At 36.3% G+C, this 26,430-nt stretch overlaps 1 protein-coding gene and 1 long non-coding RNA gene across 7 annotated transcripts in view; one reads left to right on the forward strand and one right to left on the reverse strand.

Annotated features, from left to right (window-relative positions):
* ARHGAP15 (Rho GTPase activating protein 15) overlaps positions 1-26,430 on the reverse strand; it is a 599,315-nt gene that overhangs the window by 418,123 nt on the left and 154,762 nt on the right. The gene's annotated exons all lie outside the window — the stretch shown is intronic.
* On the forward strand, positions 13,751-25,127 carry LOC115287850. The gene is made up of 3 exons (XR_003906688.1): positions 13,751-13,865; positions 21,539-21,904; positions 22,576-25,127. It is a non-coding gene; the product is annotated as an uncharacterized LOC115287850 (long non-coding RNA).

Consider the following 26,430-nt stretch of genomic DNA (forward strand, 5'->3'; position numbering starts at 1 on the left):
ATGAAATAGAAGTGGGGGTTTTGATTTTTTACTTTGCTTTTCTGTTTGGAGTGTCATTGTAACTACTGTATTGTAAATGATGGAAAATAATTGCATATGTTAAAAAAATAAATAAATAAACAGAAAAAAATAAATAAACTTGAGCATTCTGGTTTGTGTGCTCCGAGGCCTTCTTCCTCTTATTTGAATATACAAAATCTTCTTCTGAGACCTTGTCTTTCCCCAGGAAAAAGTTAGTGGGCCTCTAGAGCCAGGTGAAGCATCCTGGGAACCCAGGGCTGTCCGTTGCTACCCAGGGCTGTGGCTGTGACTTGTCCTGCAGGGAGCCGAGGCTGGTGGGCCTCATGCAAAGGCTTTGTGCAGGGAGATGGTGCTGCACTGAGGTACAGCAAGCCAGTCTCATGGGCACATCTGTTACTCCTCTGGAGCTTTGCTCCCTCTGCTATATTATAACCGTAAAAAAAATCATTTTTTGTTTAAAGCTTCAGCCCATTCACTTTAGAGTCTTTATGCCCTACCCCACTAACCCCACCCCCTTCCATTCCCTTAAGAGACTACAACCATCAGATACAAAAGAATGTTTGCCTCCCTATTTATCTGCTCCGAAAATTTCCCCAGGTTTCCCTTCCTCATCTCACTTTTAACTCTGTTCTGATCTTTTCTCCCAGAATAGCATCTTCTTGATTAATCCCTGAATTCTGCTCTGGTCAGATTCTAGGGTCTGCCTTCCTTCTTAGTGCTCCGTCTCAGGGATTACCCTCTAAGCTTGAGGTGAAGTAACTTTCAGTATGTTTTTGTCAGAGACTTCCAAGTCCTGCCCCAGGACTGTGCTGGTGAATGTCTACCATAGGATCTCTGGAGAAAAGTCCAATTTCCACAGTGTGCACGCCCCTGGAACCATAGGCCACTGCATGCTGACATCGTGACATTAGGAGACACGGAGCTGGAGAGACAGACATGATCAGCTCTGTAGCCAGCTCCAGTCCACCACCACTTGGCCCTCCTCTTTGTCTGGTAGGAGGTGGGACTTGGGAAGAGGGGATTGCTACAGTTAGAGAATCCAAGCCAGATTATTTATTTTACATTAGAACTTCTAAGTTTTGGCGATCACCTGCACAGTTTTAATCATCTTTCATTGGTTTCATCTGTCTCTGTACCTACCAAGAAGGGAGGTGATGATGAGGCAGAAGAGAGATTTCATGTTTGGTGCTATAAAAAGTATAGTTATAATAACATTTATTACAATACGCTTCTGAAAAGGGGCGCCTAGGTGGCTCAGTTAGTTAAGAGTCTGACTTTGGCTCAGGTCATGATCTCACAGTCTGAGTTTAAGCCCCTCATCAGGCTCTGTACTGTCAAATCAGAGCCTGGAGCCTGCTTCAGATTCTGTGTCTCCCTCTCTCTCTATTCCTCCCCCACTCACGCTCTATCTCTCTCTGTCTCAATAATGAATAAACATTAAAAATTTTCTTTTTAAAAACAATACATTTCTGAAAAAACTTGGTAGATAAAGCAAAAATGGTTACTTTTCATTGACTAAAAAATAACAGGTTTTAGTCTATTGAAAGTGATGGCTGAGCATATTTATGTTTCTACTGGACTCAGTGTAATCTATGTAGACTGTTTCTGACATAGCCTTTTCCTCCTCTTGAAATGCTAGATTCCCAGTGAGTTATATATTTAGCTGCCCACCTGTTATTTATTATTTTTGTTTACAGAAAACCATAAGTGCACAGAACACACAAAAGGCCCCATAAAGAGGAATTTTCTAATCCAATTAGGAATACAATAACTTTGGCAACACTGCAGAGAGGGATATTTTTACATAGCAGGTCAGAAAAGAGTTTTGTGAAAGAAGTAGGAAAGATGTATATACAGCAGAGAGTAAGTGGCTTAGCGTACATAAAATATGGGACCAAGAATTTATACTTTTATAAATACATTTTTAAAATATAAACTAACAACATTTGATAAAACAAAAGTGGGACCCAGTAAAGAAAAACTATCATGTTGCCTAAGAATGGCATAAAAAGGACAAAAAAAAAAAAATAGAGCAATCAATTGAAAAGCATCAAAAGACATATCATAGCAAATTGTGGGTCAGAGATAAGACATTGAAGACACTGTATCAACTTGAATATTATAGGGGAAAGAAAATAACTAACCAAGTACACAAGAAGGGAAATTTGTGGGTTAGAAAGACTAGGAGGGGTGTCTGAATGGCTCAGTCAGTTAAGTGTCTGACTCTTGATTTTGGCTCAGGTCATGCTCTCATAGTTTGTGGGTTCAAGCCCTACACTGGGCTCTGTGCTATGTCAGCATGGAGCCTGCTTGAAATTCTCTCTCCCTCTCTCTCTTTGCCCCTACCCCACTCATGCATGTTCTCACTCTCAAAATGAATAAATAAACTTTAAAAAAGTTATTTTTTTTTTTAAAGTGGGACTAAGATGCCTAGTTCACCATTGAGGTGTAACACTGGAAGATATTTGTATGAAGACATTTGCATCTGGGCATTTGCATGTTTATTGGTCAATGGTTTAAAAGTTCAATGCTTAATGCAAATTTAGTAATGTTCATTTATTTGATAAGCAATTATTGAGAATTAATGTTGTCAAGATACCATACTAGGTGCTGGCAAGAAAGAGAGAACAATAAATATTTATTAAGATCCCACCCCAGTGTGAAGATAGAGCCTTAGTTTATATTTTTTTATTTAATCCTCATCACTCTTTCAGGTCAATTTTAATATGCTCAGTTTGGGTTAAGAAAATTGTTGTTTAGAAAGAGGAAACAATGAAGAATGTATGAGGGCTTTGTCATCTAGCAAACAAACAAAAGACACTTCACAATAGAAGAAAAAAATCTCTTCTTTTGTGTTGACTTTTGCGGGGCAGGGAGGCGGAGGGGAAGGCTCTTTATCTGGAAGTGAGGTGATGGCTTCTTCTGAGAAGATGAGAATGAACTCGTGTTTTCAGATTTCTAATTGCCAGAATCATCACTTTAAAAGGCAGCACGCGATTTGCGTTTTATATCACCAGAAAATGAAAATATCCTTATCTCTGGAAGGATTGTTTTCCACACAGCTATGTTAGTGCCCTTTGGGCATTCCATTTGGGGGAAAGATCTGTGATGGTTCTATGTGTAGTAACAGTGATGAAGATGATGATGATAGCAATTAGTTGTATAGTATTTTTCCTTGTTGTGTGCTCTTCTAACAATATATCCTTGACTGGCTTTCGTACCTTATGGCTCCTAATGCCATTCCTCAACCTCTGCTACTTTCCATGTGTGATTTGGAATCTCCTGGCAGCTGTCTCTCTGTGCAGCCTCTTCCCAGCCCAGTTCATGCTCCATTCTACCTTTGTAGGTACCCTTCAAACCCTCCTTCTGACCACATGACTATTTTCTCAAAAAAGAAAATAAGTCCACAGAATGAAATACAAATACTTTAGCTCAGGTGGTGAAGCTACCATAGACTGGTCACTGGTTATCTTTCTAACTGTGGGTTTCAGAGGTACTTTTGCAGGTTCATGAATCATGCTTCATCTATTTTAACCCTAAAGTTTGCCATTTATGCTTCTTAAATGCTGTTACCATATTATTTACTTATCAAAATGATCTTCTTTCTTAATTTCCTGCCACTGGACTCACCTTTTAACTCCTGAAGAATTTCAGGATTTAACTCCTTGAAGAATTTATTTTGTATACTATATGCCTCCCTTTTATTCATTTATTACTTGACTGTATTGTATGTCTCCAGTAGGCATATCCTGTTAGACATAGGATTCTTTATAATCACAGTGACATATATTAGGTGCTCAGTATTTCTGATAAGGATATAACCATAACTACCAACATCCTAGAATACTGATTTCATTCAACATTCCCTCAAGAACTCTTTCTTCTGTTTCTATTATTTATATGGTATACGGCTAAGCACTGGTGGACAAGAAAGATAAAGTCCCTGCTTCCTGGATTTTATATTTCAGTGTGAACATAAACAATAAAGTAGTTAATAAAATGATACAATGTGCTTACAGAGAGCAATGACAACCATAAAGAAAAGTGCAAGATAGAGTTGGAGAGAGAATGAGAGAAAGAGACAGAGGTGTATGAGAAGTCTGGTTTAAAGAGAGTGTTCCAGAAAAATGTATCTGAAGCATTACCACCTGAGGAGACACCGTAAGTAATATACTGTAATTATGTAAGATCAATTTGAGAGGGGAGCAATAAGCCTAAGGCCTTTGAAAAGTTACTGAATTTATGTGATGCCTGGCTGATTCAGTTGGTAGAACATGCAACTCCTGATCTCAGGGTTTGTGAGTTCAAGTCTCACAATGGGGGCAGAGTTTACTTTAAAAAAAAAAAAATATATATATATATATATATTTATATATTTGTTTTAAAAAAAGGGAAAAAGTCACTGAGTTTAACAACTTATTGGATCATAAACTATAATAGGCGCAAATATGGAAGCAAGAAATCAATTAGGAAGCTATTTTCTGTAATCTAGGCTCTAGGCTTAAAATAATGGTGGGATTCTAGCTATATATTGAGGGGGCTGATGCGCTGTATCATCTTACCCACACAGCGAGTTTGCATATTTAGAAACAAATTGATCAGAGAATCTCATGTCATAGATCAGAGTTAGTAACCAGATTTAGGACTGTAGGACTGTGACTCACATGCAAATTCAAAGTAAAGTCACCAAAACCTATTCCATGTATTTTTTTCTTTCTTTTTTGCTTTTTTCAAGTTATAACCATTTAGATCTTGTGGGAAAAGTTAAGCCCTGGTAAATTCATATTTCTTCTTTGTACTCTAGTACCTAGCATGGGATTCGGCACATAAAGTAGTGCTCAAGAAGTTCTCAAACTTTATTGTGCATTCAAATCTCCTGAGAAGTTGTCAGAATGCAGAATCTAATTCAGTAGGTCTGGAGTGGCTTGGAATTTGCATTTCTGAAAAACTCTCCAAGATGCTGATGATGCTACCTGACTGAGGACACATTTAGTAGAAGATTGCTTAATTGACTGGTTGATTGTCTAAACTGTTGGGGGAAGGGGAGACTCATGGTTATAATTTTCCTTAAGTAACACCATATTTGGATCAATTTGAAGAACTTCTGATGAATACAAATGAACATTTAATATATATTTATTTCTGAGGAGGATTAAACTAATTCAGGTATATATAACATGATTCTGGTTATTTTCTTTGTTAAAATTCTTGGAAAGAGTAGATTTAGTGATATTCTCCTTGGTATTATTCTTTCTATAATGGTTGTTAGTGTTTTTCTGTAACTGTTGTTTTTAGCTAGTAGAAACCACAAGATGATACTATTGTTGCTGTTGTTGTCTTTCTATCCTGTACAGAAGCACCTGGAAAGCTTTTATAATATACAAACAGCTGTGCCCCACCTCTTAGTAAAACAGTAAGTGTTCTGGAATCTGGGTTTCAAAAATATTACCCCAGAAATTCTTATGTTTGGCTGTGTTTGAGAGCCACATGTTATTTAAGTAAGGAAGGCAAAGAATGTGTCATGATGGGTGGCCATTTCCTTCCTTAAAGGATGCATAACTCTTTTTTCTTCACCCTGGCTGCTGGAATTCTCTATGCTCAGGAGAATGCTTTTTCTTCCTTCACATTGCTGAGTCCCAATCAGAGATCTCTTCCTTGGCTTTCCATCTATGCTGTGTAAAGTGGTCCCCCGAGTTTGGTGCCATCTTGCAGATTTTTTGCCTAGCTCTATAGCAATAATCAAATTAAGCAATTATCTTATTTACGATGTTCATGTATTTGTCATTGTGCCTCCCCCCCACCCCATGTGGCCAGCCACTATTAACTGCCCCTCATCATCACAGCCTCATTAACTCAGTGCCTCATATTCAATAAGGGTTTCCTAAATGAAGTCATTGAAATCTTCAGTTTTTCTCTTCTGGATTACCAGTGTTTGTGTCTGTATGTGAGTGTTCTTTTTCTCCTCACTTTCACTGCCACAGAGTTATCTGCCAGAATTCACATCCATCCATCCAACCATCCATCCATCCATCCATCCATCCATTGATCCACTGCTGCAATCATTTAACACTGAGTTATTAAATTTTCATTGTGTATCTATGACAGTGAAAAGACTAGAAAACTGATAATAAATAAGTCAGATACAGTCTTTGGCCTGGGAATATTATAATCCAGTCATGAGTTATAATCAGGCAGGGCATCTTCATATAGTTGTCAAGGATATTTTCGGATAAAAACTAAAAGAAAACTCTTTAAAGTAACAACATACCTAAGAAAAAATTGCTGATAAAAATACAATACTTTGGTGAAACACAAGAAGCATTTTATAGTAAAAAATTCAAGTTCTAAATTTTATTTACTAAATTGTAAACTCCTTGAGGGTAGAGGCAATGTCAATGAATACATTGTAAACAACATAAAAGTTGAAATTTTTAAATGTAAGATATTTAAGCCACATCCTATTAGACATTAATCTAATTATAGGGGCATCTGGGTGGCTCAGTTGGTTAAGCGTCTGAATTTCACTCAAGTCATGATCTTGCAATCTGTAGGTTCAACCCCTGCTTTGGGCTCTGTGCTGTCCTAACATCTCGGAGCCTGGAACCTGCTTCAGGTTCTGTATTTCCCTCACTTTCTAACCTCTTTCCCCCTTGCTCATGCTCTGTCTCTGTCTCTCTCTTTCAAAAAATAAATAAACATTTAAAGACTTTTAAAGGAACATTCCTGTCAATCACTAAAATGAAGCCATTTGTTCCTTGGGTATTTTGTGCACATTAGTTTTGAATTCTTATACAGATAGTTCATTCAGCTGTATCACAATCTAAGTGCCTTAATTGGTTTTTGGTAATGGTTACTTCTAAACTTGCACTCTACATACCCAGCTACTCAAACACTGGTCATCTACAACTCTCAGTGAAAAAAGAATGGTGTTTGCAAATACTGAGTCTCAGGTTGGGATTTTATCTTGGCCACTGCAGTGAGACTAGAGGAGAGGTTATTAATCTCCTTGGATCCCCGCTACCTACCGTGTAAAATGGAACAATAAACTGAGGATTAGTAATAACTTATTGAGAGTGTTTGGTGTTCATTAGATGCTCAATAAATGGTAACCTATCATTATTATAATAATATCATGCTTCTACAATAAATGACATATTAAAAAATTGCTTTAGGGTGAATTACATTAAGAGCATTAAATTTTCTAAATGAAAGTTACTTAATTCTTTTTAAGATATATTCTATAAATAAGATAGTAAATATAGCCCTTTGAGTTATATATGGAGGTAATCATTTAAAATTTGTATAAGGGAAAAATATGTATAAAAGTATAAATGGTGATTATTAATTAATGGTATCAGCTAGTTACATAAAACAAATCCTTCCCTTTTAAATAAGTCTGATATGTTGAACATTTACTTGCGAAGAATCGTGACTAAGTGAAATATAATTGTTGCCATGGTAACTCTTTAATCTGTTGTAATCTGCAATCTTCTTTGAAGGACTGAATAGGCTCCCTAACATGTATGTGTATATACATGTATCTATGTACATGTATGTGTACATGTATACTTGCATAAAATAAAAATATATATGTATGCATTTATCCCTGGCAAAGTGACATAACTTTTCAGATATTACCCATAAGGAATATATTAAAGTAGGAGGATCAGTGATATTAATTTTTCTTGTTAATTAACTGATTTATCAAAGTGTTTTCACTGAAGACACATGACTGAAACTGCATTGTAATGTCATCTATCACCTTGAACAATTTGCTGAACAATTTCACACTGAAGGGGCACCTGACAGGCTCACTTGGTTAAGTGTTGGACTTTCGGTTTTGGTTCAGGTCATGTCTTCACTATTTAATGAGTTGAAGCTCTAGGTTGGGCTCTGCCTGGCAGCATGGAGCCTGCTTAGGATATTCTCTCTCTCTCTCTCTCAAAATAAATAAATAAACTTAAAAAAATTTCGCATTGAATATAAATCTCAAATATACTTGTTCAAGGTCATTCTCCTTTAGCTGTTAAATTTTGACTATTTTGTATTATTACCCAGACCTAATTCATTCAAGTGATTTTAGAGGTAGCAAGTTTCCCTAAAACTGTTTTCAGGGAAACCAGAGATTTCTGAACAAGCTTCCTAGAGTCTTTTTTTTTTCACTCTTTTAAAGACCAGGAAGTTTAGTGTATTCCTGAAGCATCTTATTAACTGAAAATAAAAGTTGATTTCATTCCAATTGTGTACCAATCACTCTTTTTCAAACTTTGAGCCCTGAGCAAATCCCTGTAGGATAATGTGCTTCTGAATTTTGCCAAGAACTTTAGTGGTGATGGAGGCCTTTCAACTTCACAACTATGTCATAGCCATTTGCTTATACGTGCAGTGAAATAACTGTGTAGTTCTGATAAGAGTTAATTGTAAAGGTGAGTTATTTGGAAACTCTTTTCTAGCTTTAAATGTCATCTAGCATTTTTGGATGAGAAATGCAATTTTTTAATTAAAAATAAAATAAAATTCACGTATGTTAAAGTATTATAAAAGATTAGTTTCCTTCTTAGCAGAATGTAGGCTCTGGCAGAAATATGGTTTCAGGTGTGGGTGTAGGAGGGGAATCAAACTTGGATGAAATGGGATTTTATCTTCCTGGGGTGGGCTGCCAGTTAAATTTCTGCAAATAGCAACGTCATAAAGCATGATTTTCGAGAAAGACCATGTGCTTTCCGGAGCAGCAATTGGGAGAAAAACAACAAAATTACAAGGAGGCTGAATGTGAAAAACAAGCTTTCCCTTCATCCACCTGAAGTCTTACAAAATCAAAAGGCATTTTAAAAATACCCTTCGTACAATAACTTTTCAAAAGCTGAGTACAACAGCATGAATCTTGAAACTTTCAAGCGTGTCTGCTTCATGAACTCTACTATCCGGGTTCTAAGACGTAAAGGTTAATTAAAGAAACGACAAGTTCTCTGCTTCCCGAACGTGGCTAAGGAAGACACGTTAGCAAAGCCACATACACAGCTGAACAGCAATTAGAGAGAATCAAAAAACAGACACACAAAATGGAACCTTTGGCAAACCTAAAGATAGACTCTACCTCAGCATCTGTCGTTATGTTACAAACATCGAAAAACCTTACGTTTCTGATTTTTGCTTCTTATTCCACCAACCTGCCCTCCCACACAGAACAGTCTTTGCCTCCACATTCCCCTGTAGCAGGTTTTTTGGGGAAATTGAAGTGAAGAAGTCACTGTGAAAGGAAATCGCAAAGGTGACAGAGGGGAAATAACCCTGTTGGAATAATGGAGAACAATATAGAGAGATAAAGAAAATCAGGATTTAGTGGAAATTAGTAGTGTGTCAAGAGGTTGAAAGATAAGGAGTGGGGGGTTGGTTTTTGATTTTCATATCCATAAACTTCTTGGCATCATGACCCTGTGTTTCTTTTAGCGAACAAGTCAGGGGTCCTCTTGTGCCCTGCGTGAGTAGGTCATACTTCAAACTCCACAGTTCAGTGAACTTCCTATTTATTATGTGCCTTCCATACGATGCCACCCAGGCTAAGTTTTTCGTTTTTTTTTTCCTCTTTCATCTTGTCAGTATATATTTTTTTTAACTCTCCTGAGTCATTTTTAACATACAGTTAGGAATTTTTCCAGCCACTTGAAAATTCTATACTCTTTTCCTGCCATTTAAAATACAGTAATACAGTAAATCACTGCAACTGGGAAGAAATTCTGACTTGATCAGTGCAACCATGGTGTAAAGTGTGACAGACAGAATTCAAACACTAAGAGGACAGTCTCTGGTTTTCATATATCATTCTTTAGTGAAAGAGAAGTTGCAGATTAACGGTATTTAAATTAAGACATCCGAAATACATTTGTATGTGTTTGGTATTACTTAATTTTTTAACTATGACAATTTCACACAGAAACCCTTTTGTTGGAAACTGAATTTCTCGTGTAATAATTAGCTGTGGAATATTACCCCAAACAGGTGTCTGTAGCCTGTCAAAGTCAGAACAGGTGATTTAGAATTAGCGTATTAAAAGAACTGTGAATTAGCGAAGCAAAAACGTGTTAATTTCTTGTTCCATCTGTTAATATGAATTCACTGCCAAATATTTTACTTTGTAGAACTGTGCTGGGATTGGCAAGAACATACACTATAAAAAAAGTTTAAAGGCCTGAATGTTTAAAAATCATGACATACGTTACTGCAAAAATAACTTCTACATTTTGAGCATGCTTTTTTTTTCTTTTTTATCTTTGAAAAAAATAACCGCAGAGATTGCCATATAATATAGAAAGTTAACTAAAGAAAACATACGATCAAATGTTAGACCTTTAAAACAAAAATTGGAAGAAAATGTTATTCGAGACTGTTTGGTTATAAATGAAGACTAATTCCTCAGAGCTACTTGTCAGATGTATCTGAGAACTACCCTGAATTGCTGAAAGGTAGAGAATATGTGCCTCTACCATGCAGCTTAGAGCCAATAATATCCTCTTACCCAGAGATGCCATTATAGAAAGAGAGATCATTTCTTCTACCCAAATACTGTAATCGTTCAAAGATTACAGTGCAGTTTAGGTCACTAAACCACAGTCTCTGTGTAATACCTCAATCGATGGTTCCTTAGCTTAGTTTTGTTTCTTCCGCCAAATTTTCCTTGCATGGATAAAATCTAAATACATCATACGCTTAACTCGATGTGCATGTATGTGCTGTGTATGCCCGGGGTGGTAGTAGAGGGTGGAGTGTAGGAAAAGAGGAAAGACCCATAGTAAAATGAAACCGGTTCTTTATGGGTATCACCACTCCAAAACACAGAGAACTTGGTCTTATAACTGGACACATTTTCATCCTGAAAACCTTGAGAGAATCTAGAGCTAATGCACTCTTGAACCAGTTTGCCATCTTTGTATTTCTTTCCTTTGTAGGCAGATCCACGGGCAAAGAAAGGAATTTGAACTGAATTGAAATTTGTGAGCTTAGACATATGCTAAGAGTACAGTTAACTTGAGTTACTTTTTCCATGCTGCTGAATTGGGTCCTGAATGAGGCAGTTTTGTGCCTTAAACAGATTTCACTAATTTTCCTTCCTTGCACATTTAAAAAACAAACCACACTCTCCCATATTGCTGTTTGGGTTTTAACGGAGCTAAGGCATGCACACCCAATTACTATAAGCACTTTAACTAAGGCTTAAAGATATGCAGCATGTTCTTAACTGCAAATGATATGATAGGTAGTGTCTTTCCTCTCTAGTTTTATGTCACATCCAAGAGATTAATCCTCTCATGAATCATCCATAATGACTAGAATAATTTGGGGGAACTGAATGAAATTTTTCAAATTATTTATATCATGAACTCACAAGAATATGAATGGTGGGTTATGCAAATACAAACCATGCTTACAAAAGCTAACTACAAAAGAGAGGGATGAAGGTGAAGTTTATATTTCTAAAACTGGACTTCTTTACACTGACATACCATGGCCTTATTTCTTCACTGGTGAGTGATCTCTGTTACAGCTTATGAAACACATAGGGAAACATTGTTTCTAACATTTGAATGAAAGAATAATGATCTTTTGTATAGCTTAGAGCAAAGGTACCAAATTCTCTAAGGATGTGAGATGAGAAGCCCTTACTACATCAAGTCCATAATATTTTAAGAAAAAATATAACAATCCATAAAAATAGCCAGAGATTTTTTCCCCTGTATGAAACGAATAGACTTAGCACAAGTTTTATAATTCTTGCTAAACATGATCTCAGACAAAAGACAATACTCAGTGTCCTATCATATGTAAGAAATATGATGTTATTGTATAGGTATCATTGATGAAATATTTCCAAAATTCCATATCATCAGCCTAAAAATTCATACAAAGCTATGCAATACATAAAACATTTTATGGAGTTTTAAATTATACAGTGCATTAAAGTTTTAGTTGACTTATCTGAAGACATTTTTGGTATGTAAATAAAAATGCAAGGAGAAGAACCTGTCAGAAAGTAAATAAAGTATGTAAATTAAATAAAAGGTAAGGCAGCTACACTTTTTATATAAATAACTGTGTTAACGGAGCTTTATGCATATTACAATATATTCAGATGCATAGCTTTTGCAAAAATAAATTCATTGCTCCTCTCCAAAGAATGGATTAAAACAATTTATTTTATAAAATTTGGATAGATAGGATAAGAAATGTAATAGCCATCCATGGAAAATAAATATAAAAATTATTCAAGCTCCATCTACTTTATGTTAGTAATGAGATGCACTTCATTCAAATTCCTTTCAATTGAAACAGTGCTGAGGAAGCAAAAACATGATTCTGTAGGAAATGATTTCTAATCTTCATGATAACATACCGATATAATACAATTATTTACAATTGACTAAGAGTTAATTTCAATAGTATAACATCTTTCTTGCAAAAATGTCAGCTTTTATTGATGAAACAAACTAAGAATAAAACATTTTTACTTGTAGTATTACAGTGCTGTTTTTCATTCTGTTAACCAAAACAACAGTGTAATACTGTAAACAAAAAAATAACATCAGACTGCTTGTGTTTGCATGATTTTATCAAAAACCATAAGCAATGCAATGAGGTACATTAGCTGCATTGGAAAACACTTGATTCTTTTAGACTCCAGTCAAGCTATATTCAAAATAAGAAGTGACCATTAGGCTAATTGTGTTAATTATCTAGTATGTCATGGGAGAACATAAACTTAATAATTGAAAATGACTGATCTCATATATTTAAGGTACAATGAAAGTAAATATGCAATAGAAAAGCTATCTACAAACACACACACACACACACACACACACACACACACACACACACAACCAGTTTGTATACACCAGTTTTTCTCAAATGGTTTCCAGAGATTTTTAGTCATCACAACTCAAGGAGCAGCATTACTGGTATCAAGTGGCTAGAAGCCAGGATGTTGCCAAATATCCTACACAGACCACTTCTCATAACAAAGAATTATCTTTTCCATAGTATCACCAGACTGGGTTGAGAAACCCTGACATATACCTAGAGTTTTTGTTATTACCACCTGCCCTCCCTTCCTTGAAAAATACAAAATATTTCTATCAACTCCTTTTAGCTACCAGACTGGTTAAATCAGGCCACAATCATCAGAGAGGAACAGAATTCCTTTTTTCATACTTATTTATGGAGTCCATACTCTGTGCCAGGTCATTTGGTGGTCACAGTTCTAGAACAAGTTGGATCTTGTCTAGTCTAATTTTTTAATTAAAGATTGATGAATAACTGTTCTGGTAGGTTGAACGATTTGCCTATATTCACCGCGGCAAGGCTGGGTTTGAACTGAGTTTTCTTGACTCTGATCCCAGGCAAATCTTTTGTATGCTCAATCCTCTGCTCTCAGCAGAGTCAACAATTGGGAACGGTATCCATATACTTATATTAAATAAATCCACTGACTGGCATTATGTATGTGTTTTCCCATATATTAGCTGAAATTCCAACTTGCTTTGACTGCTTTGAATAGGATATTTACTGTTAAATTTTATGAAACAGAGGTTGGGAGTGAGAGAAAAAAGGTTGATTTCACAGGAATATTTTTATTAGATATCAATAGCAGAACAAATCTTCCCTGGGTCATATTTTAATATTATACTTTCTCTTTTTTTTCTTTCTTTTTTTTTTTTTTTTTACTAAGGGCACTTAATAAAAACTACAAAAGTGAAAATTCCCTTGGCGATGCTCTAACCTATATAAAGAAAAGCATGAAACAATATTTTCAGAATTAAAGTCAAGAAAATGCGTTCTCTTCTTAAAAGGTATTACTTTCCTTCTAATTTGTTCTGGCTACCAGGAAAATCAGAATCAAATATACATTTCACTAGAAGCAAAAATACTAGTTTTTATGTTAACATGTCTGTTCCTTTCTCCTTTCCATTGCCCTGATTTGCTATCTTTTTTTTAATGTTAAGATGTATGAATGAATAATTTAATTAAGTAGATACTGTCTCCATTTTCCTGGAAACCTTATGTAATATTGTCTTGGGATAATAATATTAAAAATGGTTTTAAAACTGAATAATTAACATGTCTCTTTTTCCCATGATTCGCTCAGTGATTTTGCAGCTATTGCGTTCTCTATCATATTCTTACTTAAAACCTCCTAGCCTGTCAATGGCGTTGTAGAGACTTAAGATTCTAATACTTACCATAGCTCGTCTATGTCCTGGGCACCATGTTATGTATTTTGTATGTGTCTATATTGTTTTTCTTATCATTAAGTCAATCCTGAAAACTGGATACAATTCTCTTTTTAGTGATGAACAACTGGAAGCCTGGAGAATTGGTAACTTGGCTGCTAGTGGCGGACCTAGAATCCCATTCTAGAACGGTGTAACTGTAAAACCCTTGCCTGTTTTCACTTGTGCTGTCAGTCCGCTTAATGTGTGGAAAAAAATAGAAAAGTTTTAATAGAGCATGAAATCAAATTCTAAGATAGAAATTTAAATATGATTTAATTCAATTTCTGGTATGACTATCTTTATTAAATCTATGGAGTAATAATTCATTTCATCCCCATTCTGGTTCTTTTTCAACTTTTCCCCTCCCTACACCCATATCATAGACCTAACAACATGGTATATCATCTGAAGTCTTCAAGATATATTTAAAAAATCCTCATCACTGTCTTAAGTTTACATATTGCCTTTTCTTATGTGTTACTTAAGTGTACCTGTCTGAGGAAAGGGGTCGTGATATACACTACTTTCACCAAGAAAAGTATAAGACTATATCTATTCCCATGCTCATGAAAAACAAAAACCGATTCAGGCTTTTCAACAAATATAAGAATCCATAAATAAATGCAGTGGTGCCTCATTGGATTGGGACTAATTATACCATAAAAATCGTATCAAGAAAATGAGAAAATATTCATAATTATGTGATATAGTTCTGCTCATTTTACCAGCTGCCCATTCAAGACCCCACTGTGCTCACTCTTTCTCTGCCCCAAGTCATGGGAAGGTAAACTGGACAGATCTAAAAGAAATTTGTAGTAAGTATTAGAAATGTGTCTTTGTCTGAGAGGAAGTGTTTTTCTTTCTCTTTCTCCTTTTAGCCTGACAATATTCCCCAGATACTTCCAGGCTGGCTTCTGCCCCTCTTTTGTGGTATGAAACAGGAGATCCTGACTGAAATGTTAGCCAACTATACTTTAATTGCATCTTGATCATATATTACTACCCTCACTGAGCCTCACTACTTAAATCTTACCCATAATTGTCAAATTTAAGGTTCTTTATTTAGTTGAGATCTTATAAGTAGAATGGTCAGAATTCTAACATGGTCCCTAGATTCCATCCCGCTGGTATGAATGCCCAGTATAATTCTACTCTTAAGTAGTGGACAGGATCTATGACTGGGATATCACTTCCTGGGTAGGTTTTCTTCTATGGCCAAGGTGAAGGGATTTGGCCAAGGTGAAGGTCTCAAATCCATTAACTTTGAGTTCATCAAAAGGTTAATTACCCTGGGTGGGCCTGACCTAATCAACTGTGACCTTGAAAAGATGATTGGTACTTCCCTGAAAGAAATGACTGGAGGCAAGAAAGATATTCTCCTGCTAATCTTGAAGAAGCAAACAGCCATGTTAGGGATTATCTAGGAACTCAGAGCCTCAGAAAACAATCACAAGAAACTGAATTCTGCCACATGCCAGTGAGCTTCAGATAGAGTGTCAGCCCTGTAGACTCCACACTAAGACACCTCAATAACAGCCATATGAGACCCTGAGCAGAAACTCAGCTAGTGTGTGCCCAGAGTCCTGCCATATGGAAAGTGTGAGATAATAACTGTGGATTGTTGTTTTTTAGAGTTTATTTATTTTGAGAAAGGTAGGGAAAAAGAGCACACATGCACATGCAAAGAGAAGAGGGGCAGAGAGAAAAGAGGAGAGAGAATCCCAAGCAGACTCCACACCCTCAGCATGGAGCCTGATGCAGGGATTGATTCCATGAACTGTGAGATCATGACCTGAGCCAAAATCCAGAGTCCAATGCTTAACTGACTGAGCCACCCAAGTGCCCCAATGCTGTTGTTTTAAGTGACAAAGTGTGTGGTGATTTGCTACCCAGCAATGGGCAACTAATAAGAAGGATCAGCAAGTTGGTGAGATAGTGGCAAAAGGGTTGGGGAGAGTGTGAGGCAAAAAAAAAACCATCCAAGGTTACTGGCACTCAGGAAAATTAATCCTTGCTCCTCCGGATGTGGGGTCTGAATTAGATAGAAGCCTGAGGTCAGGGCCTGGAGTCCATCTTACTCCAGCACACTTCTTATCATCTCCAGATTGGTCGCATTTGTCCTAAATGCTCTCCCCTAAATAATAGTAATACTGATGAATATTTTTGAGTGTTTTGTAGGTGCTGGACACTGTGCAAGGCAATTTACACATATTTTAAATTTTGATTCCCATAATCACGGGATATATGATTATGTATTACTATCAACCCTATTTAACAGATGATGTAATTGATGATATAAATACCGTTTCCATCATTAAATAGACAATCTTGGCAGACTCAAGATTCTAACACAGATCTAACTTACTCTAAATCCCATGATCTGCATACTTTGCTGTATTTCTTTTCTCTATACAGGTACTAGTTCCTTTCTACTGCTACTAATCTGAGCACTGTGGTAATGACTATTCCTTTCAATCTTAGAGGGATTTTCTATGGCTTCCTTGCATTTTTTGGTCAGTATCTTAAGGCATTTTCTTAGCTTAATGTAGGATTTTTGTTTGAATAAAAGTGACATGTCCCTATATGAGAAATCCACAGTATGCCCAATAATGTTACTGACATTGTTCCAATCATTTTTAATGTAGAGATGGGGAACAGGTGTTTGCAAAAGTATTTTTTTCAAAAAAAAGAAACTTGGTTAAAAATTCAATCTAGATGTATTCCACAAACTGTTTTTATAATGAAATAAATTATTTATAAGATACACAATACACTTATTTAGAAAATATCTTAAAGCATATAGTATCAACTAGATTTATTTGACTGGCATAATTTTGGCACTAAATGATATTTATATATTTTAAATTACCCTTAATTTGTTTATAACAGTTGTTCAAATTCCATTTGTATAGAAGGACCATTTTTCCCTAAAGCACTGATATTCTACTACTTGCTTCATATTAAAGATTTGTTTTCGTCTTAGAGTCCACTGACAATTAAAACATTGTAAAAAGAGGGTTGGTGTGTCTCAAGTTTGATATAGCTAAACAATATGGATTTTTAAATTGCATCATTATTATACTCAATTTTACTTTTAAGATACTATATCTTTAAGGGTTTGGAAGGGTCAACATTTGAACATCTCTGACCCACAAAAATAGCAATTTCACATGGTTCAAATAAGACTTAAATAATGATTCTGAAGTATCCATAAAACTCAAAGAGCATTGCCTGAAGACCAACAGTAACTTTAGCCCAAATTGCTTTAAAAAGTTAAATGGACAAGCTAGAAATAAGAAAGTGATCCCACTGTCCTATGAATGTGCATACTTAACTTGTAATTTTGTACTTCTTTACAAAGGACCGGTTTTATTATATTTATCCTTAAGGAGATAAGCCATTATGTTTATCCTTACCGATTACAAAGTAAGGGTTAGATTATAAAACCAGCAGAGTTTACATGTGGTCAAGCTCATGATTTATTCAGGTGACTATTTTTTCTTTGATAAAAGGGTCATTTTTGCGAAAGGGCAGGATGATTCTTCTTGAGTTCAAATAAAAGGAATGGACAGGCATTGTTGTGTTCAGCTGTTGACAGGGGAAGGGTTGGTGTTTCACTACCTGGGAGAATTTAGTCATCTGCAAACCATAGAATGCCTGGTCTCCTTCTCCTAAGCAATTTTTGTCATAAAATCATAAAATAGAATTCTTTCCCACCTTCCATATTATCTGTGCCACTAAGTTAAATAAGTATTTTCACCAGAAATGCAGATTTTCAGCCCAGAATTTCACACCACATTGGACTAAAATTTTCAAAAAGAATATAAAGTGTCAAAATTATTTTTAGTCAGAGCAAGAAGTATTATTTATACCTTGCTATAGTTTTTTTTTATATGAAAACTTAACAAAAAATTTAACTTGGGGGGAAAAAGTAAAATCTGAAAGTCAGTTTCTTTAAAAGTCCTCTTTAGCAATGTCTTGTGGGGCAAGTATGGTAGCACTGATCATGGTCGTGGTGATATTTTAAGTGTAGAATCACACAGAAGAACTGAGAAAGAGACTAATGGATATGGAACACCAGGAATGTACTCAACAGAAACTTGATGCTCGTTATCTCCAGTGATCATTTCAACATGCCTGTGTAGAAGTTATTAGATCTATCCGGCAGGTGAAGGAACTGAGGATAGCGAGAGTAAAATTCATTCAAGGTCATGTTTATGGTAAATAACCGAGTCTAAAATTAACCACAATAATACTTCAGAAACTGAAGCTCTGGACTTTTCATAAGTAATCACTTTGGTCAACCCTTGATTGGATTAACCAAGTAGGATCATAGCACCATTTAAAACCTTTAAAGAACATTCTCTCATCTTTGGGCCTGTTTCCATCCATCTATCAATCTATTTATCTATCTATTGGTCTTATCTCTATTTGTATATATATCCATGTATGTTACATAACCCACAAATTCACAATAACATTGTCTTAAGTCAGTATAAAATAGTTGTTTTTTTTTTTTCTTTTTTAACCTCACCATCTGAGTTACCTGTTCATGGAAAGCACTTATGTTTTGTACATGTAACCCTACACATCCTCATTCAAGACCTCTTAATGCTGGTTTTAAACCCAATTCTAAGAAATTAAGTTTCTCAACTTCTAGCAAAACAGAAAGAGGCTAGGAAATGTCACATGATGACCTTATTAAAAACACCAGGATAGGATGAGACTAAGAGGTGAAAATCTATAAAAATCCAAGAAAAATTCAATGTAGGATTCAATAATCTCCTACATTTTAGTAAGTATCAAGAGCCATTCTGTGAGTACTTGACATAAAATCATAAATAGAATTTGATTTTATACAAAAAATAATATATGTGTATAGTAAAAGATCATCAAGAAAACATTATGCTAAATTGTACACATATAAGCCTTGGGAAAAATGTGATATGTACTCAAAGGATTTTTATTCAAAACGTTGGCTACTACCTTTTGAAGCTTAAAGAGGAAAAATCTCAGTCCCTCAGAAAACATAACTACCCAAACAAAATTTTCAGAGTGGTGAGATTTTACTCTATCTCTCTGTTTCTCATTATAGACTTGCATAAATCATTTGGCATGGTGATTTTAATTATTGCAAAATATATTTTCTCAAATATTTCTTATAATGGATACATTTAAGACATAAAATTTAATAATTTCTAAATTATTTTTTAGATCTTGACGTAGAACCTAGGAAAACTCAGTACTCACTTATTATATCAGACTCATCCTCAGTTTTCCTCTTTGGAAGGAGGATCCAGGCTAGAAATGTGAATTAATGTAGCAGTGTGGCAGAGTTAAAAGAATAAAGATTTCAGAATCTATGGGAAGCGTATTGCAAAGAGTTTCTTGCCACGCGCCAATTGTGTGACTCTGAGAAAGTTCCTTAACATCCTTGACATTCAATTACCACATCTGTAAAATGGGGACCAAAGTTCTTAGGAGGAGATTGTACATGTTTAAATAAGATAATGTAAACCAACTAGCACAGAATCTGGTATACCATTTACTTTTTGAATCATTTTGATAACTTAATTTACTATATAATTATTTAGAGAATTCCAAGAATTAAGGTCTATACACACTACTGCTATACATGTGATGAGTCTTAAGGTCATACATGTAGATTTTACTAATACATTTCCTGACCAAATCTTTACCTCAAACTTATATGAGACTGACTTATTAATAAGAACACTCGATGTGGATTTGCTGAAGTGAGATTCCGATCGGTTTAATGAGTTTAAGTTTGAAAAGCACCAATATGTTTTGGAAAACAATTATTAGACATTTTCTTTATGGCACTAATTTTCGTTCACATGAATGAGGCTTAGTGAAGCTGCCGTAATCACTTTGGGACGACACAAGTGGAAATTCTCAGAAATGATGTTATAATGATAAGGTAAACGAAAGTACTGTCAATGCCATAGTGTGCTAAAAGGATAATAAAGAGTTTCAATATTTGAAGATGCTAACTAGGGATTACAGGCATTTGAGGTAGAATCCTAACACTGCCTCTTTACTAATTCCTCCCCGTGGAAACACATATCTGTGTAGTAGTACACATGTAGATGAGATATCTGATGAAAGGATGTGATCTAGAGCCAGAAGTGACAGAATCACAGTGATAAAGTGATAGAGAATATACACATATGTAATCAATTGATAGCTAGATATGTGCCAGGAAATCTGAGAGATCCCTACTAAAGAGAATGATACTTAATAACTCTGTGAAATATAATTTAAGAATTAAGATGGTGGGGGCACCTGGGTGGTTCAGTCAGTTGAGCATCTGGCTTCAGCTCAGGTCATGATCTCACAGTTCATGGGTTTGAGCCTCATGTCGGGCTCTGTGCTGACAGCTAGCTCAGAGCCTGGAGCCTGTCTTTGGATTCTGTGTCTCCCTCTCTCTCTGACCCTCTTGTGCTCACGCTTTCTCTCTCTCTCTCTCTTTCTCTCTCTCTCTCTCAAAAATAAATACAACATTAAAAAAAGAATTAAAATGATAAATCTATGGAGTGCCATGGTGGCTCAGTCAGGTAAGCATCCAACTTCAGCTCAGGTCATGATCTCATGGTTCATAGGTTCAAGCCCTGTGACAGCTCAGAACCTGAAGCCTGCTTTGGATTCTGTGTTTCTCTCTCTCTCTCTCTCTCTCTCTCTCTCTCTCTCTCTCTCTCTTCCACTACCCAGCTTGTATTCTCCTTCTCTCTCAAAAATAAATAAACATTTTTTTTAAAAAGGGTAAATCTACAAAGTGATAGAAGAATGTAGAAGAATGGCCAAAGTGAAAGGTACAAACAAGGTATACTGTATGTGAAACAATGCAAAGCTAAATCAATCTAAAATTTAGGTCTCCCATGGGGAAGAATAAAAACTCCTATCCATTGTGTGACTTACAATGCTTAATTAACTTTCCTATGCCTCAATTTTCTCATTTGCAAAGGGGAGATCACAATCCTGCAGTAAGTTTGTCACTGGAAGTAAATGAGATACTGTATGCAAAGCATATAACCTAGTAATTGACACAAAACATTGTTTGCTTGTTATTTTTACCTAACTGCATATATATGAAATACTGAGGCTAGGTCACTATTTGCCCTAGACTGGGATGTAGAAATTTATTTCAATAATAGTAGCTTTTCTTAGGTCCCATGCTCTAGGAGACATGCAAACAGTTACACAGAGAATTTTCTTTTTCTTTCCTACAGTCCTTGTAAGATGGCTAATGGCTTTTCTCATCATGCTTCATGCACTCATCATAAAGAGCCTGAAACAGAAGGATGAACTGGTAAGAGTGACAAGTCAACAGTATTACCTGAACATTGTTCTGAGTTGCTGCTAAAGACATAAATGCCCTTCCACACAGAGAGGGTGAAAAAGAACAAGATAGAAATCACGATCCGGCAGCTGAAGAAAGATCAGGATGACAGTGTCATGAAAATCACCAAGCAGAGTTTCCAGGACAACATCTGCACTGTGGGCTGCTAAGGGAAAGTGAAGATTTAGAGTCAACCACCAAATGCTGTGATGCTGGAGACTCAGTATGGCTGCTCAGGCTCAAGGCATTATCGATGGTGTGTGAACTTATGATCGTTAGCAAGTACAATCAATCACTTCTCAGTTTTGTAATCTGTCCACAGTGTGAGTACTGCCTCAGTTACCAATATCACCGACTTTATGTGGGTTTAAGTCCCCTTGTTTGCTATAACTTGCCTATTAGATCTGCTGTCATTACTACACTAATAATAATCATTTGAATTTAGGCAGATGTGTGTGCTCACTCTTAGGAGAGGTTCCCCCAAAGAAACAAGGGCATGCGTTTCTTTCATTTTCACTTGGGACACTTGTTTTTCTGGTTGTAGTATAATTACTCAAATAGAAGAAATATGATTACTGGCTGTAATAAAATTACTCAAAGAGAAGAAATACAAACAAGCACATAAGCCAAAGCAGAAGGCATGTTCTATGACAATCAGACCAAGTGAGATCCCTATCTCATAGGCCCAGAGGTTCTGAGGTTTAGAATGGGTTTTCACTGAAGCCTAACTCCTGATCCAGGGACTTCTAGGAAACTATCTGACCAGATTGCTTCTACTTGGGAAGACACTCTGAGGGTAAAAGTGCACAGCAGCAGTTTGGATTCTATTGTGCTATTGCATTGAAAAGCTACTTCTAAATAATCATTCACCTTCCACATCACCCAGCAATATGCTTATGAAAGCTGTTTTCTTTCTTGTAACTACAGGTGTCAGATGCATCAAAAAAGCAGAAGTGCCCTTTCAGCTCTTCTCGGTGCCATTCCTTGTCAATTTCATGCTGCCTACAGCAACAACATAATACTAAAAACAGCAATGATGTCACTGGAAGTGCTCTGTGATTGACAAAGAAGAACGGTAATAGTCAGAGGTGACTCCTCAGAGAATTCAGAACTCACTCGATGTCATCCAGGGGCTCATCCCCTGATTGGAAAGAGGGATGAAGTGTTCTCTGCATGAAAAAGCATAGATGAGAAGTGATGTAGATACAGAAGATTGGTCAGTTACTCTAGAGGTACTTAGACGCAGGACAGGCTGAACATGGAAAACTTGGTTAGGTTCTCCGTAACAAGCTTGGGGCCCCCAGAAATGTAACGACAGTAAAGCACATTCCTTAACTCTCACACTTGTTGAAATGAGGAGAAGGTGGCATTTGTTTGGAAATCCCTCCCCAGTCTTTGTTCCCAGAACCCAGCATTCGTTTTCCTGTGCCTACATACGTAGCTCCTCAGATAAACATTACTACTGCAACAAATCGTAGAGTGCCAGGCCTCAGCAGATGGTTACATTGAATTAAAAATATATGCAGAAATAAGTTCTAAAGTGAAAATGGATAAAGATATAACTCTCACTAATTCCCAAAATTGCCTTCTATTACAGCGATGCTGCTACAAATACCGCCCGAATCTTTGTTCCCGGCGTTGTCCTCTTTTGAAAGCCTCTGTACTTCTTCTCTATTCATAAAAGGACCAGCTAAAGTCACACATCCTTCATGAATGCTCTCTTGACAATTCACACGTAGCGATCCCTTCCTTCCTGGAAATCCTACTGCTTGCCTTTTATTTGCCCTTTAATCATGACTGTCCTTTCCTATCAAGTTTAGAAATCTCTTTTCTTCTCAAAGAGAAGAGGCAAGTTAAAAATTCTGCCCTCTGCTGAGCCCCCACGATATGGACAAGGTAGGGAGAAGAACAGGAGTCTGCAGACCGGGATGGATTGCACACAATTATAAACTGTAGCCTAAGCCAAGTCTAATTAGAGGAAGTTTCTTTCAGGAAGAAACTGTTCCTCCCAATTTTCTTCTTTCTTTTCACATGACATTTCTTTTCCTTTCATGGGAGATAGGATAGTCTAATGGAATTAAACCATTTAGATGTAATTCCAATTCTAGTTGATGTTAACCATATGGCGCTGGGGAATTTACTCACTTCCCTCATGCCTCAGTTTCCGCAACTGTAAAATGGACTTAATAAAAATCGTTGCCTTTTGCATCGCTCTGAGTACTAATTAAACTAACATATATAAAGTGCTTTGAACAATACCCAAAATACAGTGAGTGCTTAATAAATGAGGGCTATTATTTCATTATGATTAAATTGTTTCTTATTAGCTTAGTATTGAATTACATTCCCCTCTGGTTTCTCTCTCAGTAGAGGTCACTTGTTTGAAAGCACAGTACACCTGCCTGCAGACCAGTGACCTACTGCCCAGAGCCTCAGGCTGGATGTGGGGGAAGCTGATCCCTCACTCACTGATCAGCACACCAGCCCAGGAGTCTTTGGGATAATCACTGATATTTCTTCACGGCCTTTGGCAGATGATGACGAGCACACCAAATATGTGGTCTTCCATCCACAGTACACATTTATTGCTGGGAAGTGGTTTCTCCCAGAGACTGTACTTGCCAGGCCTCTTCCCTTGTTTTCAAATGGTGAGCCCCATTCTGGCAAATGGGATATAAGCAGAAGTGACATGTGTCACCTCTAGTCCAAGCATGCTCTTCCTCTTCTTCATTCTCCACTCTCTGACTTGATGCAGATGCACACAGTGACCTCAGCAGCCACTTGTTAAAGACACTGGGTCCATCTGGTGGGAATTTTCTAGGAGTCCTGATGTACTGACTGCAGGAAAGCAGCCTGCAATCACCAGTGCCTGTGCTGGGCTTCACGAGAGTGGGCAGTGAAATTCTGTTCTGTGGTCCATTATCTGGTGTTGGGTGTATTTGTTCCAGTAGCTGGTGTTATGCTAAGTAATATGTTGCCCATCAGTAAATTGGAGAGAAGCCTTCCCATTTTACCAAAAATTAAGTATTAATTCAAAATATCAAAGTTTCAGAAAGTACCCAGTAAATAGATGTGGTAATATTTTCCTGCTTACTTGGTACTTACATTCTAAGAAAATAGTGTTAAACTTGCATAATAGCTCACCATTGCTTCTTGACTCATCCATAAACTGAAATGCTCTGAAATGCTCTGGGTTCCAAAGTAAGTGAGTTGCAGCAGAGTCTGTCTTAGGCTCTTGAAAGATGCTTATTAAGAGGCAGGTTTGAGGGAAAGGAAGGCTTAGGGAGAGACCATCTTTTGTCATCATGACAAACACCGAAAGAGTTTTAAGTAAAGAGTTGAGCAAGGCCAGTTTACCATTGAGTTAAGTTCCCAGAGCTTTAATGAATTTTTGTCAAATGCACTTAAATGGTTTTGTAGTACTGTGATCCAAATAAATATCCTTGATTTTGCTGTTGTCTCTGCTTTTAAGCACACAATTTTACACCAAATAAACAAAAAAGGAAAGATTTTTCCTGTGTGTGTGTTAAGTGTCTGTCATCAAATAATACCCAAATTTGAGTTTGAAGATGGACAATCCATCACCACATTATCATTTTAACACTTAATATTTACAATGCATATATCACGTTTAGTTTCCTCCCAGAACACCCAGCCTTAAGACCCGTATCTGAGGCATTTTCAGTCCCTGCCTTTCATCAGGTACTTGTGGGATTATGCATCATTAACAAAGCCTGACATCTTTGATGCTCTGAGATGGTGCAAAACTCTGAAATCAGTGTTAATCTAACCTCTGCCAAAATGAATACAAATCACAGTCTTGTCGGTACAGAATAGATTTATTTGAAGGTAGCCTTCATCAAGCACCCTCCTCCCCCGCAACATCCATGGGTCTCAAGACAAGAATATAAACAGAGATACACACGCCATATGTGTAAACGTTTTACAGTAGTATATCCAGCAAGAAACTTCATAAAGTCATTTTCCAAACTGTTTCATTTGTTGTGAGGACTAAGTATCTTAATACATGTTGAGTTTGAAAATACTTGGCACATAATGAGGACCCAATAAATGTTGGCTGCTTTTGTTCTTTTATTGCGGTTGTTGATGATGATTATTTCCTCTCCTTGAGAACCTTACTTGATGAATAAATGACTCAGTGATTGATTATTGGGCCATGAGGCTTCTCTGGACCTTGGGTGCCCTCTTGATTAATGAAACGATGTCCAAGAGGGTGGTACCAATACCACCAGACCCAAATGCATACCAGAGTAACTATAAAAAACAAAAGACTTCAGGCACTGAGGCTTCCTTCCATAGGCATTAATTTTGTAATGACTTTGAAAATGAGAATTCTAAGATAATTTATTTAAATTTCATGTTTATATTTATGTATGATAAGCTAAATGAAATCTAAAGGCTAAAGGAAGGGTTTGAATAAAAACACCGATTAAAATCACTAATTCTAGTACAATTGGATTAATACTTGGCTTAGTAATGTTATCACTTAAAACTAATGGGGTCAATATCTATTTCTAGAAACAATCAACAACAGCTCCTAAATTATAGTTGTGTTTCCTAGCACAGCTAAAATTAATGGTCTTGTAAAATTCCTATTATAAGAATATATATTTCAAATGCTGAAAACTCTGCCATAAATTATTTTACATAAATAATTATTTTAAAAAATCAATAAGACTATTTTAAAGTTTTGGAACTAAAAAAAGATTTTTTAAAAAAAACTTGCTTTGGGAGTAATTTATGAAAAAAAATTACACTCTT

Source organism: Suricata suricatta, chromosome 3, assembly GCF_006229205.1.
Source record: "Suricata suricatta isolate VVHF042 chromosome 3, meerkat_22Aug2017_6uvM2_HiC, whole genome shotgun sequence".
In the NCBI taxonomy this organism is placed as follows: domain Eukaryota; kingdom Metazoa; phylum Chordata; class Mammalia; order Carnivora; family Herpestidae; genus Suricata; species Suricata suricatta.